Raw genomic sequence first — 24,580 nt, forward strand, 5'->3', positions numbered from 1 at the left:
TTTAGCCTCACCTCCCCCTTCCCATTTGGCCCCACATCTGAACATGCCGATAAGAAAGCCTGTGTGCTTCCTCCTTTGGCATTGGTGGAAAATTCAAATCTTGCAAGTAGCCAGCCTATGGATAGGAACTTTTCCCCCTTCCCACTCCCTAGCCATCATTATGGTTTAACCCACTCCTTCTGCCTGACTTAAATCAGCATGAACCTGCTTGTGCCTGTGTAAGGATCACAGTGCTTTGGTAAAGAATAGGCCGAGGTAAACATCCAGAGTGTCTCAGTGAGTTTAGAGTGCAGATGTGTAACTCCACTTATTATCATAGCCATGTAGCCATAACATGGGAAGGCCATCACTTAGCTCTAAGCCACTATTGTCTGTAAAAGGTATAATTGCCCTGCTGACACTGTGTGGGGTACACTTGTGCCCAGAAAGAGAGCCAGAGCTGTCTGTCTTGCAGACAAACAAGGGGAAGTCAGGATACAGCTCAGCTCACTAGTGCCAAGAAAGAGAAAGAGTTAAGCTGCTGACCCTGAAGGCAAGGGAAAGCCGGCTGTGCAGCCGTGCATGGGAGCAGCTGGCTCAAGCAGCCAAGACAGAGAGGACAGTGTAAGAGACCTGCTGATGAGAGAGCTGCTGAATAAAGCCATGTCTCATTTACCTGCTGTCTCTGGGTGTTCTTCTAGCTCCATGCCCCACATCTACCTACACCCCTTGGACCTCAGCTGGAGCTTGACCCTAACCCTGAGCATAACAGCCTGTTCTTATTGCCTTAGGAGTTGCTGTGTGAGTAATAAACTTTTTCTCAAGTTTATCTGGTGTGTGGAATGTCCGCAGCCTCTACCTCATATCTATAATAGGAAGGGGATCCATACCACCTTTAAGGGTGACAATAATATATAGCCCTTTCTCAGAGGACTGACCAAATAATTTATGATTAATTATTTTCTGAGTTCCTAGGTTTTTGTAACCCACCTGTTCCCTTTTGCTTCCCTGATGTATTTGTTATTATTGGTGCATAACAAATTACCCAAAATTTAGTGTCTTAAAGCAAATGTTTATTATTTCAGTTTCTGAGGGTTGGGAATGTAGACATAGCTTAGATAGATGCCCCTGGTTCAAAATTTCTTATGGAGCTGTATTAGAATTGTTGGCAGAGGCTGTGGACTCATCTGAAGGCTTGACTGGTAGAGGAGAAATCAGCTTCAAAGCTCTCTCACATGGTTGTTGGCAGGCTTTAGCCCCTTGTCGCATAAGCTCTCTCCCTGCTAGACTGCTTCGTAATATGTCAGCTGGCTTTCCCCAGGGTGAGTCATCCAACAAAGAGTGAAAGAGAACATGCCAAGACAGAATCCATAGTATTTTTATATCCTAATATTTAAACTGGTCTCTCATTATGTCTGCTTAGTTCTGTTCATTAGAAGCTTCATTAGGTCCAGTCTATCCTTGAGGGGAGGGTCATGTATGAATGGAGGACATGAGTATCAGGAAGTGGGGGTTTTGGATACCATTGAATAAGCTCTCTATTACACCCAGCCCTAGGGTAGTAGCTGTTTCCTGCTATTATCTCAGAACTAAAAAGTAACTTTGTGCTTCTTCATCTTCACTGATTACACACCTGTGTAATCAATGTTCTGATATTAAATCTCCTTTCTTTGAATAAAAAGCATGATTTATTTTTCCTGACTTGACTGTAAAAAACACAATACATAGGATCCTATGCTGGAGTTTTTCCACATCTAATTCACAAATAAAGAGAGCATGGCATACTTTTGTCCACATCTCATTGGCCAGAACTCAATCACATGACTAATATAACTGCAAAGGTGGCTGAGAAATGTATGGAATACACAGATATTAGTGAAAATAATAGTGTCTGCATGCTGATTATTTTTCAAGAAGTCATACACACACTGTCAATACTTCCTAAGTACTACTTTCTAAGCTAAATAACTTTCTTTACAAAACCATTTTTTTCAAAAAACTCAAAACACTGCAAGCACGGTGATTCTAATTTATGGATTTTTTTCCCCATTGGATTCTTCATGAGGAAATTTATTTCCCAAAAATGTGCTGAAAGTAGTGGAAGCTTCATGTAGTCAATAATTTGAGTCTGTGATTCAAAGGTAATTTAATAATTTTTTCAGTTATTATAGAATTAAAATATTAATAGTTGTTATCATACAGTTTTCAGCAAAAATAGTAACTTTTAGAAACTGTACAATATATTAGCATAAAATGCACTATAATTTATGCACAAATTTCTGTTTTTCTGAACTTTAAAATCATTAGAGAGAAATGAAAATGAATCTTGTCTATGTGTGAGGGCTTATCTGCTGTTTTCAAATACTATGTATCTTTATAGTCAAAACAGATGTAGATAGAATCCATGGTTTAATTACTAAGAAAGAATTCTTAACAGTGAACTTCAGTACTTTCAGAGTATGACAGGGAGATTACCCAACTTCAAAATAAGTTTTCCAATTTTATCTGCTTATGTTTTATGAATACTTGGGGTACACTATTTATAAAGATGTAATTTCATAATATCGAAAACAAAAAAAGGTAGGCCTAGATCTAAAGTAGCTCTAAAGGACCACAACTTCAATATCTTATTGAAGTTAAGCTGGTGTAAATTCAAGTAAGATTATTATAACTTTAGAATGTTAACTATACTCCCCCAATGTAACCACAAAGAAAGTAGATATAGAATATACACATAAAAATATGAGAAAGGAATGTAAATGTTTCACTAGAAATAATCAACTCAACAAAATGAAGACAGTATTACAGGAAATGAAATATGAAAAGCTATAAAGCATATAGAAAACAAATAGCAAAATGACAGAAACAAGTTCCTCCTTATCAATAATTAAACATAAATGAATTAAACTTTCCAATCAAAAGATGGAGATTAGCAGAATGAATAAAAAACAGGACCCAACTACAGTCATGCTCTGCTTAACAACCAGGATATTTCCTGAATAATGTATCATTAGGCAATTTTATCATTGTGAGCATTATAGAGTGTACTTACACAAACCTAGATGGTCTAGTGTACACACAACTAGGTGATAAGGTATAGCCTATGGCTTCTAGGCTGCAAACCTGTACAGCATATTACTGTACTGAATACCATAGGCAATTATATCACAATGATAGGTATTTTTTAAATCTAAACATATCCAAACATAACAAAGTTATAGTAAAAATAAAGTATTGTAATTGTATGGGACCACCATCATATCTTTAGTCCACTGTTGACCAAAATATTATTACATGGCATACGACTGTATATGCATCTACAAAAGAGTCATTTTAGATTCAAAGACGGGAATAGATTGAAAGTGAAAAGATGGAAAAATATGTTTCCTGCAAATATTAATAGTAACCAAAAGAGAGCAAGGGTGGTTATACTAAAATCAGACAAAATAGACTTTACATCAAAAAGTTTTACAAGATAAAGGATAATCCATATTAGTAAAAAGTTTAATACAACAAGATATAACAATGATTAATATTTACACACCTATATAAGACCATCAAATGTTGGAGGCAAAACCAGACAGAATTGAAAGGAGAAACAGGCAATTCCACAACAGTTGGAGATTTCAATATCCTATTCTCAATAATGGACAGTACAATTCAATGGAATAAGACAATAGAAGACTTAAACAACACAATATACCAACTAGATCCACTAGATATGTACCTTACAGTCTATCCAATAACAGAATACACATTCTTCCCTAGAGTACATGAGACATTTTCATAGACCATATGTTAGACCACAAATTAGGTCTCAAAAGAATTAAAAAGACAAACAGCATACAGAGTATATTCTCCAACTCCAATTAGTTGTAGTTAGAAAACAGTAACAGCAGGAGAAATTCACAAATTTGAGGAAATTAAACAGTCTTACACAACCACTGGATCAAAGAAGAAATCACAGGAAAATGAGGTATACTTAGAAATAAATGAAAATGGAAACACAGCACCAAAACTCATGGCACTAGTGAAAGCAGTGCTAAGGATCAAATTCACAGTCATAAACGCTTAGATCAAGAGCCAAGAAAGTTCTCAAATCAACAACTTTATAGCTTAACAAACTTGAAAAACAAGAATAAGCTAAATGCAAAACTACTAGAAGGAAGGAAATAATAAAGATTAGAGCATAGATCAACAAAATAGAAATAAAAAATAGAGAAAATTAATGGAACCAAAAGTTGGTTCTTTGAAAAGATCAACAAAATTGACAAACTTTAGCAAGATGAACAAAGAAAAAACGAAGATTCAAATTACTAAAATCAAAAATGAAACTGAGGACATTATTATTGATTCTACAGAAATAAAAAAAGATTATGAGAGTACTATACACAATTGTATGCCAATGAATTGGATAACCTAAATGATATAAATAAATTCCTAGAAACGCAAAACCCATGGAAACTAAATCACAAAAAAATACAAAAATCTGAGTAGACCTATAGCTACTAACAAAACTGAATCAGTATAAGATATACAGGGGGAGAAAAAAGGATATTTTGCCTTTTCTTATACATTCAATACTACAGAGAATACTTCACCTCTAATCACTAAGATACGTGGGAATTTCTCCCCACACATGAAGCAAACAATCAATTCAGCAACTGACACCAGCTGGCTGTCCTATAATTCAACTCAATTTGCAACTATCTAACTGGTAATAGTGTCAGATCCCACAGGCTGAGGGCTCAGTTCCACATGGGTGTTCCCCACTTCAGATGCCAGTCAGTTGCAACCACAAGTTATGATCTGTGCTTCTGATCAACTAGCTAGTAATCAGCGTTCCCACAACTCTCAGGTTTAAGTAATTTGCTAGAATGGCTTGCAGAACTCAGGGAAACACTTATTTATGTGTACCTATTTATTATTTTAAAATATTACAGAGGATACAGATGTATGGCCAGATGGAAAAGATACAGAGGGTAAGGTGTGTGGGAAAAAGCACAGAACTTCCATGCCCTCCCTAGGTTCACCATCCTCCAGGAAACTCTATGTGTTCAGCTATCCAGAAGCTCTCCAAACCCTGTCCTTTGGGGTTTTTATGGAGGCTTTATTAGGTAGACATGGTTGATTACATCAATGGTCATTGGTAATCAAATTAATCTTCAGCCCCTCTCCTCTCCCAAAGTGGGGTGTGTGTGACTAAAAGTCCCAATCCTCTACTTTTTTTGGTCCAATCACATTTCTACGTGTCTGTAGATCACAGATCGTATCTTTTTTGTCTAATCGCAATTCTACATGGCTACCCATTCTTCATCAAACTTAAGCCTAAAAATAGTTTTCCCTAGGTCTTTGGTCTTCATTTCTGAAGACTCCTGTGTCATGTAAAACTTCAATTAAACAAATTTGTTATGCTTTAGTCTTGTTACTTTTCTTTTGTTACAGGAATCTTGGCCATAACCTTTATGATGAATGAGGAAAGGTGTCACATCTATCCATCCCTACACACCCACTAGGATGGCTACAATCAGAAAAACACAAAATAAAAAGTGTTGGTGAGGATATATAGTTTAAACTCTTCGCACTGTTGGTGGGAATGTAAAATGGTGCAGCCACTGTGGAAAACACTACGGTAGTTCCACAAAAATAAAAACAGAATTGCCATATGATCTAGCAATTCCAATTCCTGGTTATCAATCCAAAATAAGTGAAAATAGAGTCTCAAAAAGATATTTGTACACCCATGCTCACAGCTGCATTATTTATAATAGCTAAAACATAGAAGCAATCCAAGCGTCCATCAAAGTGTTAAAGTATGCTACTGGCTGACAGATAAAATGAATTCCCTGTGGCTGAGGCTCTCTATGTTAAAATAGAGCAAGGTGACCATAGCTGGGTGAAGGAATAGCCATGTCCTCTGTGTTCTCAGAAAGAGACTGTAAAAATGTCACAGAGCCTTTCTTTTTGCAGTCAAGCCAAACCAGTTCCTGTTATTGGAACCGAGATAGACTGCAGCTGGAAATTCTCAAACTGACCACAAACAGATCACCTGAGGCCAGCCAATAAAGAGACACTTGTGAGGTCTTGCTTAAACTTTATCCAGTCCAAACCCCACACCTGATTTCCACCCCACCCTCATCCTGCAGTTTTTGCCTTTATAATCTCCTACTCTCTGACCTCTCCTTGAGGGACACTTTCATTCTACACCAGAGACTACATCTTCCCAATCTACAGATTGCTTTTAGAAGATAAATTTCTCCTTTTGCTTCCACAGATCTCATTGGTCTTTTGTTAATAGAAGGATGAATGGATAATCAATATGGGTGGCACATGGGGAGCTAATTGTTTACTGGGTACGGAGTTTCAGTTTTATCAGATGAAAAGAGTTGTAAAGATAGATGCTGGTGATGTATGCACAATAATTATGAATATTTAATATCATTGAACTATATACTTAAAAATTGTTGATGATAAATTTTGTCATATTTTACCAAAAAAAATGGAAAAAAGGACTTGCAAAAATAATTTTTAACTAAGAATGTCTAGTTGTTTCCAAAAACTAAAAACATAGGGTGACCACTCTTAAACCTACCTCAAATATCTAAAAAGGTTAGAGTGCTATGGATTTGAATAGTTTCAAGTAGACCACTTCTAAAATATGTACATCAGTTTTCATAAACACATATATATGGTTGACAGGAAAAAACAAGAATCTGCATCTTTTGTTTGTTTTTTGTTTTTGGTGAGTCCTATCTTCCCTATTACTATTTTTATTTTTTAGTTTTTTAATTTTAAACATTTTAAAAATTTCAATAGTTTTATGGATACAAGTGGTTTTTGATTACATGGATGAATTGCATAGTGCTGAAGTTTAGGATTTTAGTGCACCTGTCACTCAAGGAGTGTATGTACATTGTACCCAACAGATAATTTTTCATGGCTTACCCTCCTTCTTCTCTCCCCTCTCTGAGTCTCCAATATCCATTATATCACTCAGTATGCCTTTGCTTATCCATAGCTTAGGTCCAACTTATAAGTGAGAACATAGGATATCTGGTTTTCAATTCCCGAGTTACTTCACTTAGAATAATGGCCTCCAGTTCCATTCAAGTTGCTGCAAAAGACAATGTTTCACTCTTTTTTTACAGCTGAGTAGTATCCCATGGAGTGTGTGTGTGTCTGTGTGTGTATACATACATATATACACACGTATATGTATATACGTGTGTATATATTTTATTTATATACATATATATATATATAACATATCACATTTCTCTATCCATTCATTGGTTGGCAGTTAGGTTGAAGAGTCTGCATCTTTTAAGACCGTCCCCTCTTAATAAGCTGGGTTATTAAGTAATCTTGCAACACACTGTTGTCAGCTAAAACTCAAATTTGGCTTGGCAACCACACTTCAGTTTTGACAGTCTTTAGAGGAATTCCTGAAATTAGTTTCCAAAACTATAAATTTGCTGAGGCTATTTGGCTGTTTAACTATTGCTTCTTTTTATGCAGTGATTTAGCAACAGGTAATGTAACAATGCAGCAGGAAATCCTCACTACCCTGAGGTTTTATATTAGAGAGAAAAATATCTTTTGAAATCCAAACAATCTTTTCCAATATAATCGTCTATGAAATGTTAAATGAAAATCAAATTAGCACACTAAGGCTAAATTCAATTGTATATATAAATTCACTTGTAATATCATCAAATTCACATAATTTATTTATAGCTTATATTCTATCTATAAAACACCTGGAAAAGCCAATCACTATTTAATAAAATATTAACTTAAATTATTTAAATTATTAACATAATGAGTGATGGATTTAAGTGATTTAAAAGCAAACACTTACTACTCACAATCCACCTCTGGATAAATTCACATGATCAAAACCTGAGTCAAGGTTCAGTTTAAAGAATGCCAAGTCCATCAAAAAATTGCACCCAAGGGATTCAGGTGATGGAGGTGTTTTATGAGCACACACAAAACAAGTGATACATGTTTTTGTCTCCACTTAAGATGAAAGCAATTTTCTTCTTTGACCGCAGTGTTTCACACAAGGTAAGCTTTTTATCTGATCTGAGGAGATCTTCTTAGTTCCCAGCTTTAGTTTATATTGCCTATTTGTTTAAGGCAAGTCACAGACATTCATTTTACAGCCCACAGTTCAAAGGTTCCCCTTAGAAAGGCTTCCTAATCTCTTTCTCTATTTTCTGGGCCTTGGTTTGTTTTCTCGCTCCTTTTAGGTTAAGGGCTTCGCAGCATTTAAGATTTTATCTTTTTTTGGTTTCACATTAATAAAGGTTTAATGATAATCTGTTTGCCTCAGCCTGAAGGCTTAGCAAAATTGAAACAAAGGAAAAGGGATTCTTATCTTACTAATAGTTTTTTGCTTGAGCAAAAATTATCCCTTCAGAAATTTTGCTTCTACAAAAGTATTTCGTCAGAAGGTGCCGAAAAGAAGCACTTTCACGTCTTTTACCCTGAAGAATTCCTCCCAAGAAAAAGCAAATCATTACAAGAATCTAATAGAGCTTTTTAATTTTTATTTTTTCCTCTTTTTTGAAGGTCTGGCTGGTGGAGGGAGGCCCCCATTTTTCTTTATAGAATAGGAAAACTTTCCTCCAGTCTTTGGTTCTTACGGTAATTCAGGAATAGAACTGTTTCTGATTTCTAGTCCATTCCCTTTCACTCGAGTCGTATTATTTTCTTGTTTGTCTGAAAAAACTTCTGATTTCACATCTGCCAACTACTCTTATTCTCATTAAAACTTCAGCTAAAAAACCTTTCTTTCACAAAGCTTTACTCTCTTAGAGAGGCCTAGCTGAAACTCCTTCCATTCTTTCGTATTAATTAAAAGCACCTTTCCTGTAGGCGGTTCCACTGTAAAAAATCATATTATAAAAATGGATAAAAAGCAATACGGTGAAAGTAGAAACAAAGGGGAGGGAAAATGAAAGTGGGAGAAACGGTTGCTTGTTTTGGAATCTGTAACTGTAAGCTCCTGGTGGGTGGATACTCGTACATTAAGTAACTAGTTTGGCTTTTAAGTCCACTTCTCAAATCTTTATTCACACTCTTTTCTTCTAAAATTGACAGAAGTACAGAAGGGAACATCACACAGTAAAACTAAGCAGAATGCGTCCATCTGGCATGCCTTTCAGGAATCCAGCCCACTAATATTTGCTGTGGGTTTCATGACTCAACCCTTCAAGATGCCGCACAAGGAAGAATTTCCTCATTTTGCAGAACTGCCAAATCTCATTCACTGGAGCAAAGGCTCCTCATTTGGGGCTCATTTTTAGACGGTTGTTTATCTGTTTATACATTGTAAAAAGCTCCCTCAGCGGATGGAGTTTGTCATGCATTTCTAAATAGTGAGTAAACATATTCCTCCACTCCCTCCCGGCAGGACACACTTCAGCATTTTGGCCACTGAGCCTAGTTGAATTTCTCTCCTTCCTTCCTCCCCTCTTCCCACGCAGCCTAGTTTTTTATTCTTGCTTCCTTGGTTTTTTCTCTTCTTCTCTTCCTCCCTTTTTCTTCCTTCCCTACCTTCAGCCACATCTTTCAGCCTCGTTTGCTCCTTGGAGGCTTTTATTCTCCCCTCTTCCTCTCTTTTTTCCTCCTTCCCCCTTCTTCCTTCCCTCGCTTCAGCTACTTCTCTTAGCCCCATTTGTTCCTTCCAGGCTCCACTTTCTTCTCTTCCATTGGTAATTTGTCTAATTTACTCCACTTGAAAAAAGAAAAATCTTGATTTATATTCGTATCTTCTTCCATTCAAAACTGTTATCTAAGTTCCTCTTTATTATCTCCTCCCTCCTATTTTAAAATAACAATTAACATTTAGCGAGTGCTAAGTGCAGGCAGGATGCCAAGCTCTCTCGCAGTCTCTCTTGAGGGAGGTACCTTTATTATCCTGTTTCATGGATGAAAAACAAAAGCACAGAATTCAAGTAACTTGCATAAGTCACGAAGCTATAACCAGGAATTTGGCTCTGCAAGCAATGGGCTTTAAAAATTCTTTTAAAAGTTTTATTAGATTCAAAGACTATGTATAAAATATATGCAAATTATAAACGAAACATATCTTTTGATGGGCACCATGGCGGCAAGTTTCCAGTTTCGCCCATTAAAAAAAAAAATCCTTCCCAATTGTTGAGGCTTGTGCCATTGAACACTGCTGCCCGCGGCTCCTCTTCCCACTTGGCTCGACAAACGCGTCTTTTATTATGACTCAGCCCAGCCCGTTCCTTGCCAAGCGGCTGACGCTCGCGGCGGAGGCGCCGGGGCCGCCGCTCGGGGGCGAGGGTTCGCGCCGCGGCTCGCGCCCGCTTCTCCCGCTTTACGGCTGCTGAAAACCCGGCCCGGCCCGGCAGCCGTACCGCAGACGAGCCCGCGCCCGCGCCCGCGCCGCTCAGGTAATCGGAGTCCTTCTCTTTTCAAAGTTTTGCCAAAACAAGCTCCGCGCTCTGAGGCGGCGCGGCCTCGGCCGAGCGGTCCGTGTCTCCTTGCTCCTCCCTCCTACCCAAGCTGGCGCGACTGAGCTGTGGGCCGCACCCCTGCGCGGGGCCCCGGGCGCCGACCCGGCGTGAAGTACGGGGGCCGAGGGGCGCCCGGCCGGCGGCGGGTTCTGAGCGACTCCGCGGGGTGGCGCGCGGGGCACCTGGCTCCGGCAGTCCGCGAGCCGCGCTGGCCAAAGGAACTCCCAGCCCGCTCCAAGGCCCCCGCCCACCTCCCGAAGCCGCTTGTCTTAGGAGAGGAGCGTAGCAGCTCCGAGTCCCCGCTTCTGACACGTTCACACACGTATGCAGTGCACGCCGGCCAGGCAGCCCGACACGGCGCGCTAGCGGGGCGCAGGTAAAGAGCGGCGCCGCGGGCCCGCGCGTTCGAAATGGCGCGCAGCACAGTTCCGCCCCCGCGCGTGGAATGCCGCTCCAGTGGACGCGCAGGATGGCTCTCTCAAGGAAGTTTATGAGAAGCCATGGAAAGAGCAGCCTGGGATCAGAGCCTGCGCTGCTGGTTCTACCCTAACGTCTGGCTGACTACCACATTTGCCCTACAGTTGCATTGCTTCATAGCTCGTCCTCCCTATTTCCCCCCACATTCTTTGCTTTTTTTTTTCTTTCATTTTTCCTTTGTATTGCGTCTCTTGGTGCCTTGTGTTCTTTTCCCCCTCACTTTTAGAATAGCAATTGAATAGCATACAGCAGCCTTTACATTTCAACCTATGGTCCTTAAGCTGTCTTTATTTACTAGGGCTTGCATCCTGAGGAGTGTAAAGGATTAATTAACTGTGGATTAAGTTGCTGGACTGAAAGTTGTGTTGCAGTTATCCCTGCAGAACAGAAAAGATAGACTTTTTTTTAAACCACCCGAGAACCTTAAGACAATGGTGTTGCTTCTGTTGAAGGAATACATCTTGACAAACATTAAAAATTATGTCATAGGATCCTGTAGTATCCACTCCAGTGAGTTCGATTTGGTAACGGTTCTTTGTCATCTATGAGTTAGATCCTGTGCTGACTGGTGACAGGTTAACAGAGAAGAGATTCCGTTCCTGTCCTCAGGAGAAGGGACCATGGTGAGCACTGGCTTAATCCTACGAAGTGCTCTGGGAGAATGGGGGAGGAAAAGCTTAAAAGGAAGAGTTGGGTTTAAAACTGGAATCTTGGTATTTTAAGTACGATTTTCACCATTTTTTCCCACACCCCAAGAATTCTTAATGGAAAGGGGAATTATTTTAACAATACTTTCACCTTTAACTTTTTAGAGATTTTTTTTCTCCTTTACAATCGGCAGTAATGTCTGATCTCAAGACTTACGGGAAATGTAAAAGTAACTCCTCTTAATAAGGATGACGTAATGCATTCCTGATACCATAAAAAGAGTATTAAAGACCTTTAATGTAGGACGACTAACAAGAATGAAATGTAATTTATTAATTGCTTACATAAAGCATTATTATATTTATGTAGAACACTCAATACTTATTAGTCAACAATTGTTTGTTGATTGCTTACTGCGTGCCAAGCAGTGTTCTTGACACTGGAATAAAGCGAAGAAGAAACTTCTGCCTTCTTGGAATATACATTCTAGTGGAAGGAGACAGTATATGTAGTACATAAGAAAAATATAAGGTGAAACCGTAGTAAGTGCTATGGACTTATTACATAAAGCAAGAAAAAGAGTGTGTGTTTAGTAATTTAAAATAGGATTTTACCGGAAGTCCTCTGGAGGTGACATTTCAGTAGACTTGAAGCAGTTGAGGGAGTAAGCCATATATTTGGGGCAAGAGTTTCCGGGCAAGTGCAGAGGCCGGGCACATTGCTGTGTTCAGGGATCAGCAAAGAAGCTTGTGTAGCTGAAGTGGAATGGAGGATAGAGGAGAAGTAGGATATGGGATTTTAAATGTCATAGGGGCCAGATAGTACTACATGGTCTGCTAAGCTATTGTAATAATAACCTTTACTTGAAGCCATTTGGAGGCCATTGGAGCCTTTTGACAAGAGGAATGACATGATCTAACACATCTGTTTGACACCATTACTCTGCCTACTGTATTGAGAACAGACTGAAGAAAGCAAGAATAGAAGCAGGGATAACAGTTAGGCTATCATAATTTATGTGACAGATCATGGTGGCTTAGACCCGGATGATAGCAGTGGAAGTGGTGAGTAGTTCATATTCTGTATATATATTTTGAGGGTGTATTCCTCAGGGTTTGCTGAGAGATAGGATATGGAATGTGAGAGCAAAAGAAATTAAGGAGAATGTAATTGCCTAAGCAACTGGAAAGATAAGAGTTTCTGTTAACTGAGATTGGAAAGAACAGGAAGAAGATGTGGTAATTGGGATTAAGAATCTGGATTTGGATATAGATGGGTTTTAGATATCCAAATGGAAATGTCCAGCATGCAGTTAGCTGGAAGACCAAGCTAATGGCATACATTTAGGACTCTTCATCATATAGCGGGTTGTAAAAGCAAAGAGATTGAATGCATCAAAAGTGTGTGAGTTTAGAATATTGAAGATGACCAGGGACCAGACTTTACGTCATAAAATCTGGTACATAATGGTGTACGTCAGCATTATGAGATGAGGAGAAACCAAAAAGGAGTCTGAAAAAGAGCTGCATTCCATGTAAAAGGGAAAGCAGGAGAATATGGAATCCTGGAAGTGTTTCAAGAAGTAGAGGGCTGATCACTTGTTTTAAAGATGAGGATTGAGAATTAATCTAGCAAAGGAAATCGTTGATGACCATGATGTTGCCAGTTTTCATGGAGGAAGTAGACATGAAAGCTTGTTTGTAATGTGTTTGACAGAGTAGAAAGAGAGACATTGAAGAAGGTGATGGTATACATCACTTGAATTTTTTATTGAAAAGGGAGGGAGGAAATGGAGCGTTAGTTGTAGGACCAGATGATGTAAAGAGAGTTTTTTAAAGTGTACAAAACAGTGGCATGTTGTGATACTAATGAGAAGGAGCCAATAGAGAAGAAAAAATTGATGATGCAGGAGACAGAGGGGAATGGTGTTCATGAGGAGGTGAGAAAGGATACATGTATACAAAAAGAGAGACTATCTGTTGCTAGGGTTATGAGCTATTTACCTAGAACAAATGAGAGAAGGAAAAGTGTGGGGGCACAGATGGAGGTGGGGAATGTGGATGTTCTATTCGGATCCCTTCTCTTTTCTCATTGTTTATGAGAGCCAGGTGTGGTACATGAGAAATTTGTAGGAATCATTACCATTTTTCCCATTTGGTCAGGAATATTTGGTGAAAGAATACTTTGAGATTCTAAGAATTGCTTGAAACAGAAAACTTTGTGCAGGACATAAGGGGGATTTCTACCTTGAGCTTTGCTTAGGAGAAGACTTAAAGAGAAAGTGGAGATTACAAGATAAAAGGGGAAGAGGAGGAAATAAGGCAAGCTAAATCATATGATGAAATCCCTGAGAAGGGATCTGATGAGGAAGTTAGCAACATTGAAACTCACCTCCCGTGGAGCTTATAACTACAGTAAAGTTCTAAGAATATTACCATTATTATCAAACAAACTCTTTTCTGTTTAAGTACCAAGTGTGATCTAATGGAGAACAGTGTTGTCACCAGTGGTCAGTCTAATTATAGAATGGTGGTATTAAATCTTGGAAGAGATGTTAGCTAGGATTAGATTTCAGATTGGATTTTGAAAATGTGAAAAACAACGATTGGCAACAAATATCATTTGAAAATGATGTGAAAAAGACTGGATTGGCAACATAGGTTGTAGATGTATGGTAGAATTTTGACAACGTTACTCATAGATATTGAGCAGTTTGACAAGATGGAGAGAATTGATAGGGTTGGAAATGGAACCTTGTTTGAGATGTTTTGTTTTTTTTCCAGTTATTTAGGGACCATTTGTTTCTTGAATTCTTACTATAAAACAGGGTTCTGCGTAAAGTCTTGGCAGGGGATGGTGATAACCACTATGTAAATGACATCATCTCTGCCCTCAATTTACCATTTTTAGTAGAGTGAGGAGAAGGGAATATATGTAAATATTGCAATACAATTGATAAATGCCTTATGAAGAGTACTGAATGCTTTTAGATTGTTAGGTTTCCAAACATATTTCTTTTATTATGGAAATTATCAGACACGCAAAGGTAGAATAGTATAATGAACCCCAGTATATTCAGGAGTACGTCTCGTTAGTATATTTCATAATTGATACAAAAGATTAGGAGTTAGGGGCCTATAATTATAGTCCCAGTTATGTCCCCAGGTAGTTTTGTGCCCATGTCTTTCCTGGCCTTCAGTTTTTTACTGAAAAATGAGGCAGCTCAAGATCATTTTTAAGGCTTCCTACAGTTCAAAAATATTTTGATTGTATAGTTTTTTACATGGTACATTCAAAGAAATAGATGAGACAGCTATACAGGAGAACTAGGTTTGTTAAGGGAAAAATTAAGCTCCCCTTCTACCTCTCTTTCCTCACACACATATAACTAGTAGATGTCAGCATGCACATATGATGTAACTATAAAACTGATGTGATTTATATGTGGTTTATTAAAATCTATAGTGATATTTGGTATATAGGAGTAAAATATATGACCTTATGTTTGTGTGTTTTCTATTTGTGTAACAGAATAGATATTTTTTCCCTTTGAGCCAAAAAACATGCAATTATATGAGAAGTGAGTCTTGATGAAGTCCTTGACCTCTCTGATCTACTCTGACCTGCATTGTGTCTAAGGTTTTATTTGTTTTACCAAACAAAATTTGATTCATTGCTTAATTTGTTTGCCAGTTAAAAGCAAGCAGTATTCCTGAAATCAAGGTTTTCTGTTTTGCACTGTTGCATGGGATATTGATGTCAGACAAAATTGTAATTTAATTGTTTTGACATTTTGATCTGAGCAGTTCAGATAAGAAAGGTGATTTATCTTGCCCAGAAACCTCATATTTTGAGCTCAGCATGAATTTTCCCTAACTGCTTGTTTATAAATGTGGTTTCTAAAAAATTAGACTTTCATCATATTGGGAATTTATGCTCTGGGTATTATTTACCAAGGTACAATTTGATAGGAATATAGTAGAGATATTTTAATTTTTAGATGGTCACTCATGAAAAACTTCAGAAGTGCTATGAATCCTTTAAAAGAAAGGGAAACTTTCATACTTTCAAACTTATATTCTTTGTATATAATATCACATGTGAATTTTTAAAGTAGTACAAATGGCTTTTTGCTCTTTTACAATCTTGGTATATAAAATTACTCATGAAATTCTTTAGTTTTAGGATTTTAGCTATTATATTGGTCAAACCTTATACTTTGCATAGTCTGTGCTTTTGTACTCCTGTTCATCAAGTACAATTATCATTGGTGATAAAGTCACTTCAAATAATGCATCCCTAAGTGATCATACTATCTCTTTAAATAGTGTGTGTGTGTGTATGTGTGTATTTTCATTTCAGTTTAATATGGTACTCAGTAATTTGACAGTTTCTTGGGGCATCCAATTCTAACAAGCCCTGTATCCTAGTCTCCACCTGGGGGCAGGGGGATTCATGTTTTTGGAATCAAACCTGTAACATATTTCCTGCATGGTTATAGAACTCTCAGAGTACTCAAACCAAAGTAAACATCTTCTGGGGCAGTATAACACTTTTTTGAAATGCTGGTTGTAGAAGCCAGCTTGAAATTTTTGATCACCTGCAGGTGATAAAAGCCTTTTTTCCTGTCTTCTTGGATGGAGAGATCTGATGAGAAGATGAAGATAGGAGCAACCTTAAGAAACCTTGTGGTTCTGGACCCCTTTTTTGCATTTAATTTTGCTAGAGTTTTGGAAAACTTTAAAAATAATAACAAGGTATCTTCAAGTAAAATGGCTACTAATTATGCAGGAAACCTACTCTTGCCTTTATATGTGTGTGAAAATACTTGTGTTACTGGCACTTGTTGACATAAGACAATGTAAGAGATACATCCTAGAGAGGCTCTGTTTACAGGAGTTACATAATTCCTACATCAGCCCTTTTGTAATATGTCGTAGTTTGAATATAGAGTGCCAGCAGTCATCTATCTTCTAAGAATTTTTCCAAAGAGACCCTAGTCTCTAGGGGATTAATGGCTCCCTCAGAATATGCCAGTCTGAATGATTTGTAAATTAACACTTAGGAGCTGGAAAACAAGATGATGCTTCTCTAACTGGGGTACTCTGAGCTATGTTAGAGGGCTCCGAGCCATAGATAAATATGGCCATCTTCTTTTGTAAAACTTATTGCTATATTTTGGAGAAAGTAGTTAAATAATTTAACTGGTAAGTTAAATATTCAGAACCACTTTTGAATGTGAATATGACATCCAGTGCAAAATACATGATTTTAAAAATAAAATTTGGCCGGACGAGGTGGCTAATGCCTGTAATCCCAGCACTTTGGCTGGCCGAGGTGGGCGGATCACGAGGTCAAGAGATCGAGACCATTCTGGCTAACACGGTGAAACCTCGTCTCTACTAAAAATACAAAAATAGCCGGGTGTGGTGGTGGGTGCCTGTAGTCCCAGCTTCTCTGGAGGCTGAGGCAGGAGAATGGCGTGAACCTGGGAGGCGGAGCTTTCAGTGAGCCGAGATCACACCACTGCACTCCAGCCTGGGCGACAGAGCGAGACTCTGTCTCAAAAAAATTAAAAGAAAATAAAAATAAAAAATAAAATTCAAAGTAGCTTCTTACTTGTAGTAGGTCTCCATAGACTATATTTTCTGACCCCGGGAAAGGATATAGGTTGGCATAAAGGTAGATAGTTTGTTAAACTTAACATTCATCAAAATACTGATTATTGCTGTTATCTATCTGCTTTGGTTTGATTTGCTCTCCTGGTGTTTGCCCACACTGATCTTTTAGATTTGTGGGAAAACTTTCCTTCTTTATTTTCCTCTGGCATTGAGATATGATTTCTGTGAGGTGCTCCATTTCCCTCTTCTCATTTTTTGCTTTTCATTTTGAACTTATTGACATACAGGAATTTGCCAGAATGGTATGAAAAGGTACCGTGTTACTCTTTAACCAGTTTCCCCCACTGGCTACATCTTCCTAACCACAGTACAATATAAAAACCAGGAAATTGACATTGATACAATGTGTGTGTATAGTTCTGTGTCATTTCATCTCATATGTAGATTCATGTAATCGTCACCATAATCAAGATATAAAGCTATTTCATCACCACAGATATCCCTCTTACAGTACCCTCCAAACGAGGGACTGAAAGAATCAGAGGTATTTAATTTAGCAAAGGAATTATGCACTTTCTTCTAAGTTTTGTAGTTTTTATGCAAATGGTAGATCTTTTTGTATTTTGAATCATGAAAGAGAAAGATGAAATACTGTATTATTTTTAGAATGGAGGAGAATGTTACCAAAATGCCAGGGGTTCAGTCTAGATTCTATTGCTCACTGCACAGAAAGCCAATCAATGAGATGAGTATTGCCAGGGAAGAAGGCTTTAATCAGGTGCTGCACCTGAGGAGATGGGATATCAGTATCAAATATCTTCCCTGACTAAAATAGCAGGAAAGAAATGTAACTGTGTGGGAAAACAGGAATTAGGGAGGAGTAAGGAAGAGAAGTTGGTCAGCAGGAAGCAGGTAGTCCGTTCAGGCAATCATGATGAGTGAGAGGTCTGGTGTCTTACTGCCCAGATGTAGTGATGTGGTAAGTTTTGGTTTTTCTTGCTACTGTCTGGGAAGCCTGGGGGTTGGTTTCCTGAGAAAGGAACTCAGATAAGACAAATGTAACTTTCTCAAGTTTTAAGACGGGGTGGATCAATATCTATGTTAATTCAAAGAAACCATAAACATCAGTTCTATAGGATAATTGGACTGGTTTCAAGAGCTTAAATAGTTGTTATAACAGATACTGTCATCTGTGAAATAAGTTCTTGAAGGCTCAGTTTCAAATTATCAAGAACTTTGATAATTCAAAGGTTAGACATTCATGTGCTTGAAGAATGGGACCAGTTGATATGATACAGTCTCATCCATCTGTGTGACTAATCTTTGTGTATGTGCTGGATTTAGCCAAATAAAACTTTAAAGAGAAAATGGTGGAGCAAATAGAGGGGTCTTGTTGAACTTCCTAAGTACCCACACAGCCTTCTAGCTTCTTGTGAAACCTAGAATTGGAGGAAGAAAAAACAAAAAACATTTCAGCACTAAAACTAAAAAACAAAAAACAAAAGCACTATTAATGATATTGTGCCACATTTAATTTTATAGGTGTTAATGTCTTTAACACCTACATTAAGATGATTTATTTTATTTAACCAATAAGTCATGAGGATAATTAGTAGTGTCTGAGAAATCCTTCTTGATAGATTTTTCTCAGAAATATTTCCAGACAATCATGATCCAAGATTTTAGTCTCATATATTACATAAACAGTATAAATGTATTGTCAAAGCACAGTGTACATGCATCTTAGTTTTAATAGTTTACAAGATATTTTTAGGTTTATTTATTTGAAAATTATGATTTATGTATATATGAAATAGGTATCTTCTGTCTTTTATTTTTGCTGTGCAAGCAATGCATTAAAGTCTGTTTGAAAGTTTGGAGATAATGTTGAAATTTTATACTATAATAGTCATAGCCACTTTTTCATTAGTCCTTCTCTATTCTTTTTAGGTTACCTGAATTAAGCAAAGAATTCCTGCCTCTCTTTTCAGTTTTTTTCTGTTATCTAAATGTTCCACATGATATTGTTATTGTAATGATATTTAAACATTAATTCCAGATCATTGTCATCTTCATTGTATATGTCTTACCAATTTTTGAAAGTTAAAGCATATATATACACACATATATATACACAACACATACACACACACACACACACACACACGCATATAGTTTCTTTCATTTGCTATACTTATTTTGAGTTGAGTACATAACAAGGCAAGGCAGAGAGTGAGTGTGTTTATGTTTTCAGATTTATTTGATCCCACCACTTGAAAAAAATGTGAATTTGTTACCAAAACACCAAGCATTTGGTCTAGGTCCTGCTGCTTGCCACACAGAAAGCCAGTCACTGAGACAATGAGTTTTGTCAGCAGAAAGGCTTTAATTGGGTGCTGCACCTGAGGATAGAGATCAGTCTTAAATCCTCTCTGACCAACTAAAATTAGGGGTTTATATAGCAGAGAAGAAATGTAACCACGCGTGGGAAAATAGGGAGGCGCAAGGAAGAGGAGTTGGTTAATAGGAAGCAGGTGTTTGCCTAGGCAGTTATGGTAGGTGAGTGGTCTGACATCTCATTATCCAGATACAGTGATCTGATAAGTTTCAGATTCTTGCTACTCTTTGGAAGGCTTGATGGTTGGTTTCTTGAGAAAGGAACTCAGATAGAACAAATGTAATTTTCTCAAGTTTCAAGACTGAGAGAGTCCAGGCTGGGTGCGGTGGCTATTGCCCGTAATCCCAGCACTTTGGGAGGCCAAGGCAGGTGGATCATGAGATCAGGAGTTCAAGACCAGCCTGGCCAACATGGTGAGACCCCGTCTCCACTAAAACTACAAAAATTAGCCAGGTGTGGTGGCAGGCACCTGTAATCCCAGCTACTTGGGAGGCTGAGGCAGGAGAATTGCTTGAACCTGGGCAGCAGAGGTTGTAGTGAGCCGAGATCATGCCACTGCACTCCAGCCTGGGCAACAGAATGAGACTCTGTCTCCAAAAAAAAAAAAAAAAAAAGAAAGAAAAAGAAAAAGACTGGGAGGGTCAGTTTCTATGTTTACTCTGCAGAAACCATAAACATCAGTTCTATGAGACAACTGAGTCAATTTTAAATGTTTTTTCAAAATTTTTAATTTTACTTAGAATGAGAAAATAAATTTATTTTAATGGTTATTCAATCTTGGACATTTTTAAGAGTAACACAAAAACTGCAATTGTGTTTGTACAGAAAGGGTTGCCTGGTTTTTACTTTCAACGAGAATAACATCGTATGATGACATATGTCTCTATCCTCTGTATGAACCTCAATTTGAGGATATGTCTGTGGATCCTGTAAGTACTGAGGGTTTAATTTATTGCTAATATTAGAGACAATGACAGTGATATTCCAGTGACTTACCATTACCGATTCTTTCCTGGAATGGAGAAATTTGCTCTTGATTTCATTGCTGCCTGATTTATATCTTTTAAAAAGGTGGCTGTTCTTTTAGTTGCTCAGTATCAAATATAAAAATCTAATTGTGTGGTTTTTCATGTAATTGTTATCAAGAATTCAATTTTAAAGCAAGGAGAAAACTACATAACAGAAACTTGATATGTTTGTATTATAATCTAGGCATTTTCTTAGCATGTATCCAATTTGAACACCTCTAAGCATTTTTATAATAAAAAACACCCATCACATTGTGTTCAGGACAAAATAGTTACAAAACCTGTAAATTACTGTTTGGTTAAAAAAGGATTTGCCATTATACTATTCTATATCTCTGATTATTTAAAGACATTGCTCTTATTCATGTGCCTTCTTTTTGGTTTACATATTTTTTGGAGGTAGTGAAAAAGAATCCTTTACTCATTTTTACAAAACACATTTTGACTACATAGCTCTTCCTTCACTTTGACATAAAGACAAAAATAATCAAAATCAATAAAACATTGTTAATTAATGTAGTGCTAAGGATAGTGGGAGTTGTCTTTTTTTTTTTTTTTTTTTTTTAGAGACAGAGTCTGAGTCTGTCACCCAAGTTGGAGTGCAGTGGCACAATCTTGGCTTACTGCAACCTCCGCCTCTCAGGTTCAAGAGATTCTCATGCCTCAGCCTCCCGAGTAGCTAGGATTACAAGTGTGTGCCACCATGCCTGGCTAATTTTTTTTTTTTAAACTAGAGGTGGGGTTTTGCTATGTTGGTCAGGCTGGTCTCGAACTCCTGGCCTCGAGTGATCTGCCTGCCTTGGCCTCCCAAAGTGCTGGAATTATAGGCATGAGCCACTAGGCCTGGCCGATAGTGGGAGTGTTAAAGAAGACAGACTAACAGACACCCGTCACTTTGGTGTCTGCATTTTAGTAGCTTTCTTTTAAGCAGTTGTAAACTGTGCTAGGGCATGTGCTTTATCTTTGTCTTGCACCTCATCTCTTCCTGTTGCTGTCACCTTACAAAATGCTTTATCTGGCACCACCCATTGGTGTGTAGTGACCGGTGGTCTGAGAGTACCTTAGCCCCAACCCCCACCAACACAGTGGGTTCCTAATTTCGAGGAGCCAGAGAACAAAATTGAGGCCTGATACAAGTTCCCCAGAGTTAGAACACACAGTCCAGGAATTGAGAGCTAGTCTCAGCCCCTTAAAATTCTCCAGAAGCCAAACCAGTTGACTGAATCCACCTTATTCCACAGTCAAACCCTCAAGGTCATCAAACAGCATAAAAGAAAAAAACAAAAAACTCATTCAAAGGACAGCAACTTTAAAAATCGAAGGAACATCAGCCCACAAGGATGAGAAAGAACCAGTGCAAGAATTCCTACAACTCAAAAAGCTAGAGTATCTTCTTTTCTCCATATGATCACACTAGCTCGCCAGCAAGCGTTCTGAACTGGGACTGAGATGACTGACGTGACAGAAATAGAATTCAGACTATAGATAGGAATGAAGATTATTGAGATATAGGAGTATGTTGAAACCTAATCCAAGAAAGCTAAGAATCACAATAAAATAATACAGGGGCTGACAGACAAAATAGCCAGTATTGTAAAGAATGTAACTGACCTGATATAGCTGAAAAACACACTATAAGAATTTTGTAATGCAATCACAAGTATTAATAGCATAATAGAAAACTGAGGAAAGAGTCTCAGAGCTTGAAGACTGGCTTTCTGAAATAAGACAGTCAAATAAGAATAGATTAAAAAGAATGAAAAAGAACAAAAAAACCCTCTGAGAAATACGGGATTACATAAAGAGACCAAATCTACAACTTATTTGTGTCCTTGAAAGAGATGGGGAGTATGGAAGCAACTTGGAAATCATATTTTGGGATATCCTCCATGAGAACTTCTCCAACCTAGATAGAGAGGCCAACATTCAAATTCAGGAAATGCAGAGAACCCAGTAAAATACTTCACAAGAAGATCATCCCCAAAGTACTTAATCATCAGATTCTCCAAGGTCAAAATGAAAGAAAAAGTGTTAAAGGCAGCTAGAGAGAAAGGTCAGGTCACCCAAAGGGAAGCCCATCAACTAACAATGGACATTTCTGTAGAAACCCCACAAGCCATAAGTTTTTGGGGGCCAATATTCAACATTCTTAAAATAAATTCCAACAAAGAATTTCATATCAGGCCCAACTAAGCTGCATAAGCAAAGGAGAAATAAGATCCTTGTCATAGAAGCAAATACTGAGGGCATTCATTATTGTCAGACCTGCCTTACAAGAGCTCCTAAAGGAAGCTCTACATGCAGAAAGGAGAGACCATTACCAGCCGCTACAAAAACACTTAAGGACACAAACCAACAACACTATAAAACAACCACACAAACAAGTCTGCATGATAACCAGCTAACATCATGATGACAGTATCAAATTCCCTCATATCAATACTAACCTCGAATGTAAGTGAACTAAATGCCTCAGTTAAAAGGCACAGAGTTGCAAGCTGGATAAAGACCGAATTATATGCTGTCTTCAGAAGACCCATCTCAAATGCAATGACACCCACAGGCTTAAAATAAAGGGATGGAGAGAAATCTTCAAGCAAATGAAAACCAGAAAGGAGAGGTTATCACACTAATTTTAGACAAAAGACTATAAGCCAACAAAGATCAAAAAAGACAAGGGCATTACATAATGATAAAGGGTTCAATTCAACAGGAAGATCTAACTTTCCTAAATATATATGCACTCAACACAGGAGTACCCAGATTCATAAAGCAAATTCTTAGAGACCTTCAGAGACTTAGACTCCCACACAATAATAAGGGGAGACATCAACATCTCACTCACAGTATTATATAGATCATCGAGGGAGAAAATTAACGAAATTCAGGACCTAAACTCAGCACTGGATCAAATGGACCTGGTAGACATCTACAGAACTCTCCACGCTGGAACAACAGAATATACATTCTTCTCATCACCACATGACACATACTCTAAAGTCGACCACATAATCAGCCCCAAAACACTACTCAGCAAATGCAAAAGAATTGAAATCGTAACAACCACTCTGTCAGACAACAGCAGTAGAAAATTAGAAATCATGATTAAGAAATTTGCTCAAAACCGTACTATTACATGGAAATTGAATAACCTGCTCCTGAATGACTTTTGTGTCAATAATGAAATTAAGGCAGAAATCAAGTTCTTTGAAACTAATGAGAACAAAGATACATACCAAAATCTCTGGGACACAGTTAAAGCAATGTTAAGAGGGAAATGTATAATATTAAACACTCACATTAAAAAGTTAGAAAGATCTCAATTTAACAACCTAACATCACACAACTAACAGAACTGGAGAACCAAGAGCAAACCAACCCCAGTGCTAGCAGAAGACAAGAAATAACCAAAATCAGAGCTGAACTGAAGGAGACTGAGACATAGAAAAGCACTCAAAAGATCAATGAATCCAGGAGTTTTTTTTTTTTAAATATTACTAAAATAGGCCCCTAGCTATACTAATAAGAGAGAAGATACAAATAAAGGCTATTTAGAAATGACAGAGGGGATATTACCGCTGACCCCACAGAAATACAAATAACCACCAGAGAATATTTTGAACACCTCTGTGCATACAAACTAAAAAGTCTAGAAGAAATGGATAAATTCCTGGATATATACACCCTCCCAAGACTACCAGAAAGAAAGTGAATCCCTGAACAGACCAATAACAAGCTCTGAAAGTGTATCAGTAATAAGTAGCCTACCAAACAAACAAAAATTCCAGGAACAGACAGATTCACAGCTGAATTCTACCAGATGTACAAAGAAGAGCTGGTACCATTCCTACTGAGACTCTTACAAAAAACTGAAAAGGAGGGACTCCTCCCTAACTCATTCCATGAGACCAGCATCATCCTGATAGCAAAACTTGG

At 37.8% G+C, this 24,580-nt stretch overlaps 1 protein-coding gene and 1 long non-coding RNA gene across 2 annotated transcripts in view; one reads left to right on the forward strand and one right to left on the reverse strand.

Annotated features, from left to right (window-relative positions):
- LOC129397472 (uncharacterized) overlaps nucleotides 1-10,539 on the reverse strand; it is a 63,232-nt gene extending 52,693 nt beyond the window's left edge. The window contains exons 1-2 of the long non-coding RNA XR_008624938.1: nucleotides 7,841-10,539; nucleotides 6,925-7,093 (exon numbers count right to left, since the gene is read on the reverse strand). This is a non-coding gene — a long non-coding RNA (uncharacterized LOC129397472). The remainder of the gene's footprint in view (nucleotides 1-6,924; nucleotides 7,094-7,840) is intronic.
- Nucleotides 10,168-24,580, forward strand: part of NAALADL2 (N-acetylated alpha-linked acidic dipeptidase like 2) — a 1,375,347-nt gene continuing 1,360,934 nt past the window's right edge. The window contains exon 1 of the mRNA XM_063602605.1: nucleotides 10,168-10,409. The gene's annotated coding sequence lies outside the window, so the exon portion shown is untranslated. The remainder of the gene's footprint in view (nucleotides 10,410-24,580) is intronic.

The sequence above is a fragment of the Pan paniscus genome, chromosome 2, assembly GCF_029289425.2.
Source record: "Pan paniscus chromosome 2, NHGRI_mPanPan1-v2.0_pri, whole genome shotgun sequence".
NCBI lineage: Eukaryota > Metazoa > Chordata > Mammalia > Primates > Hominidae > Pan > Pan paniscus.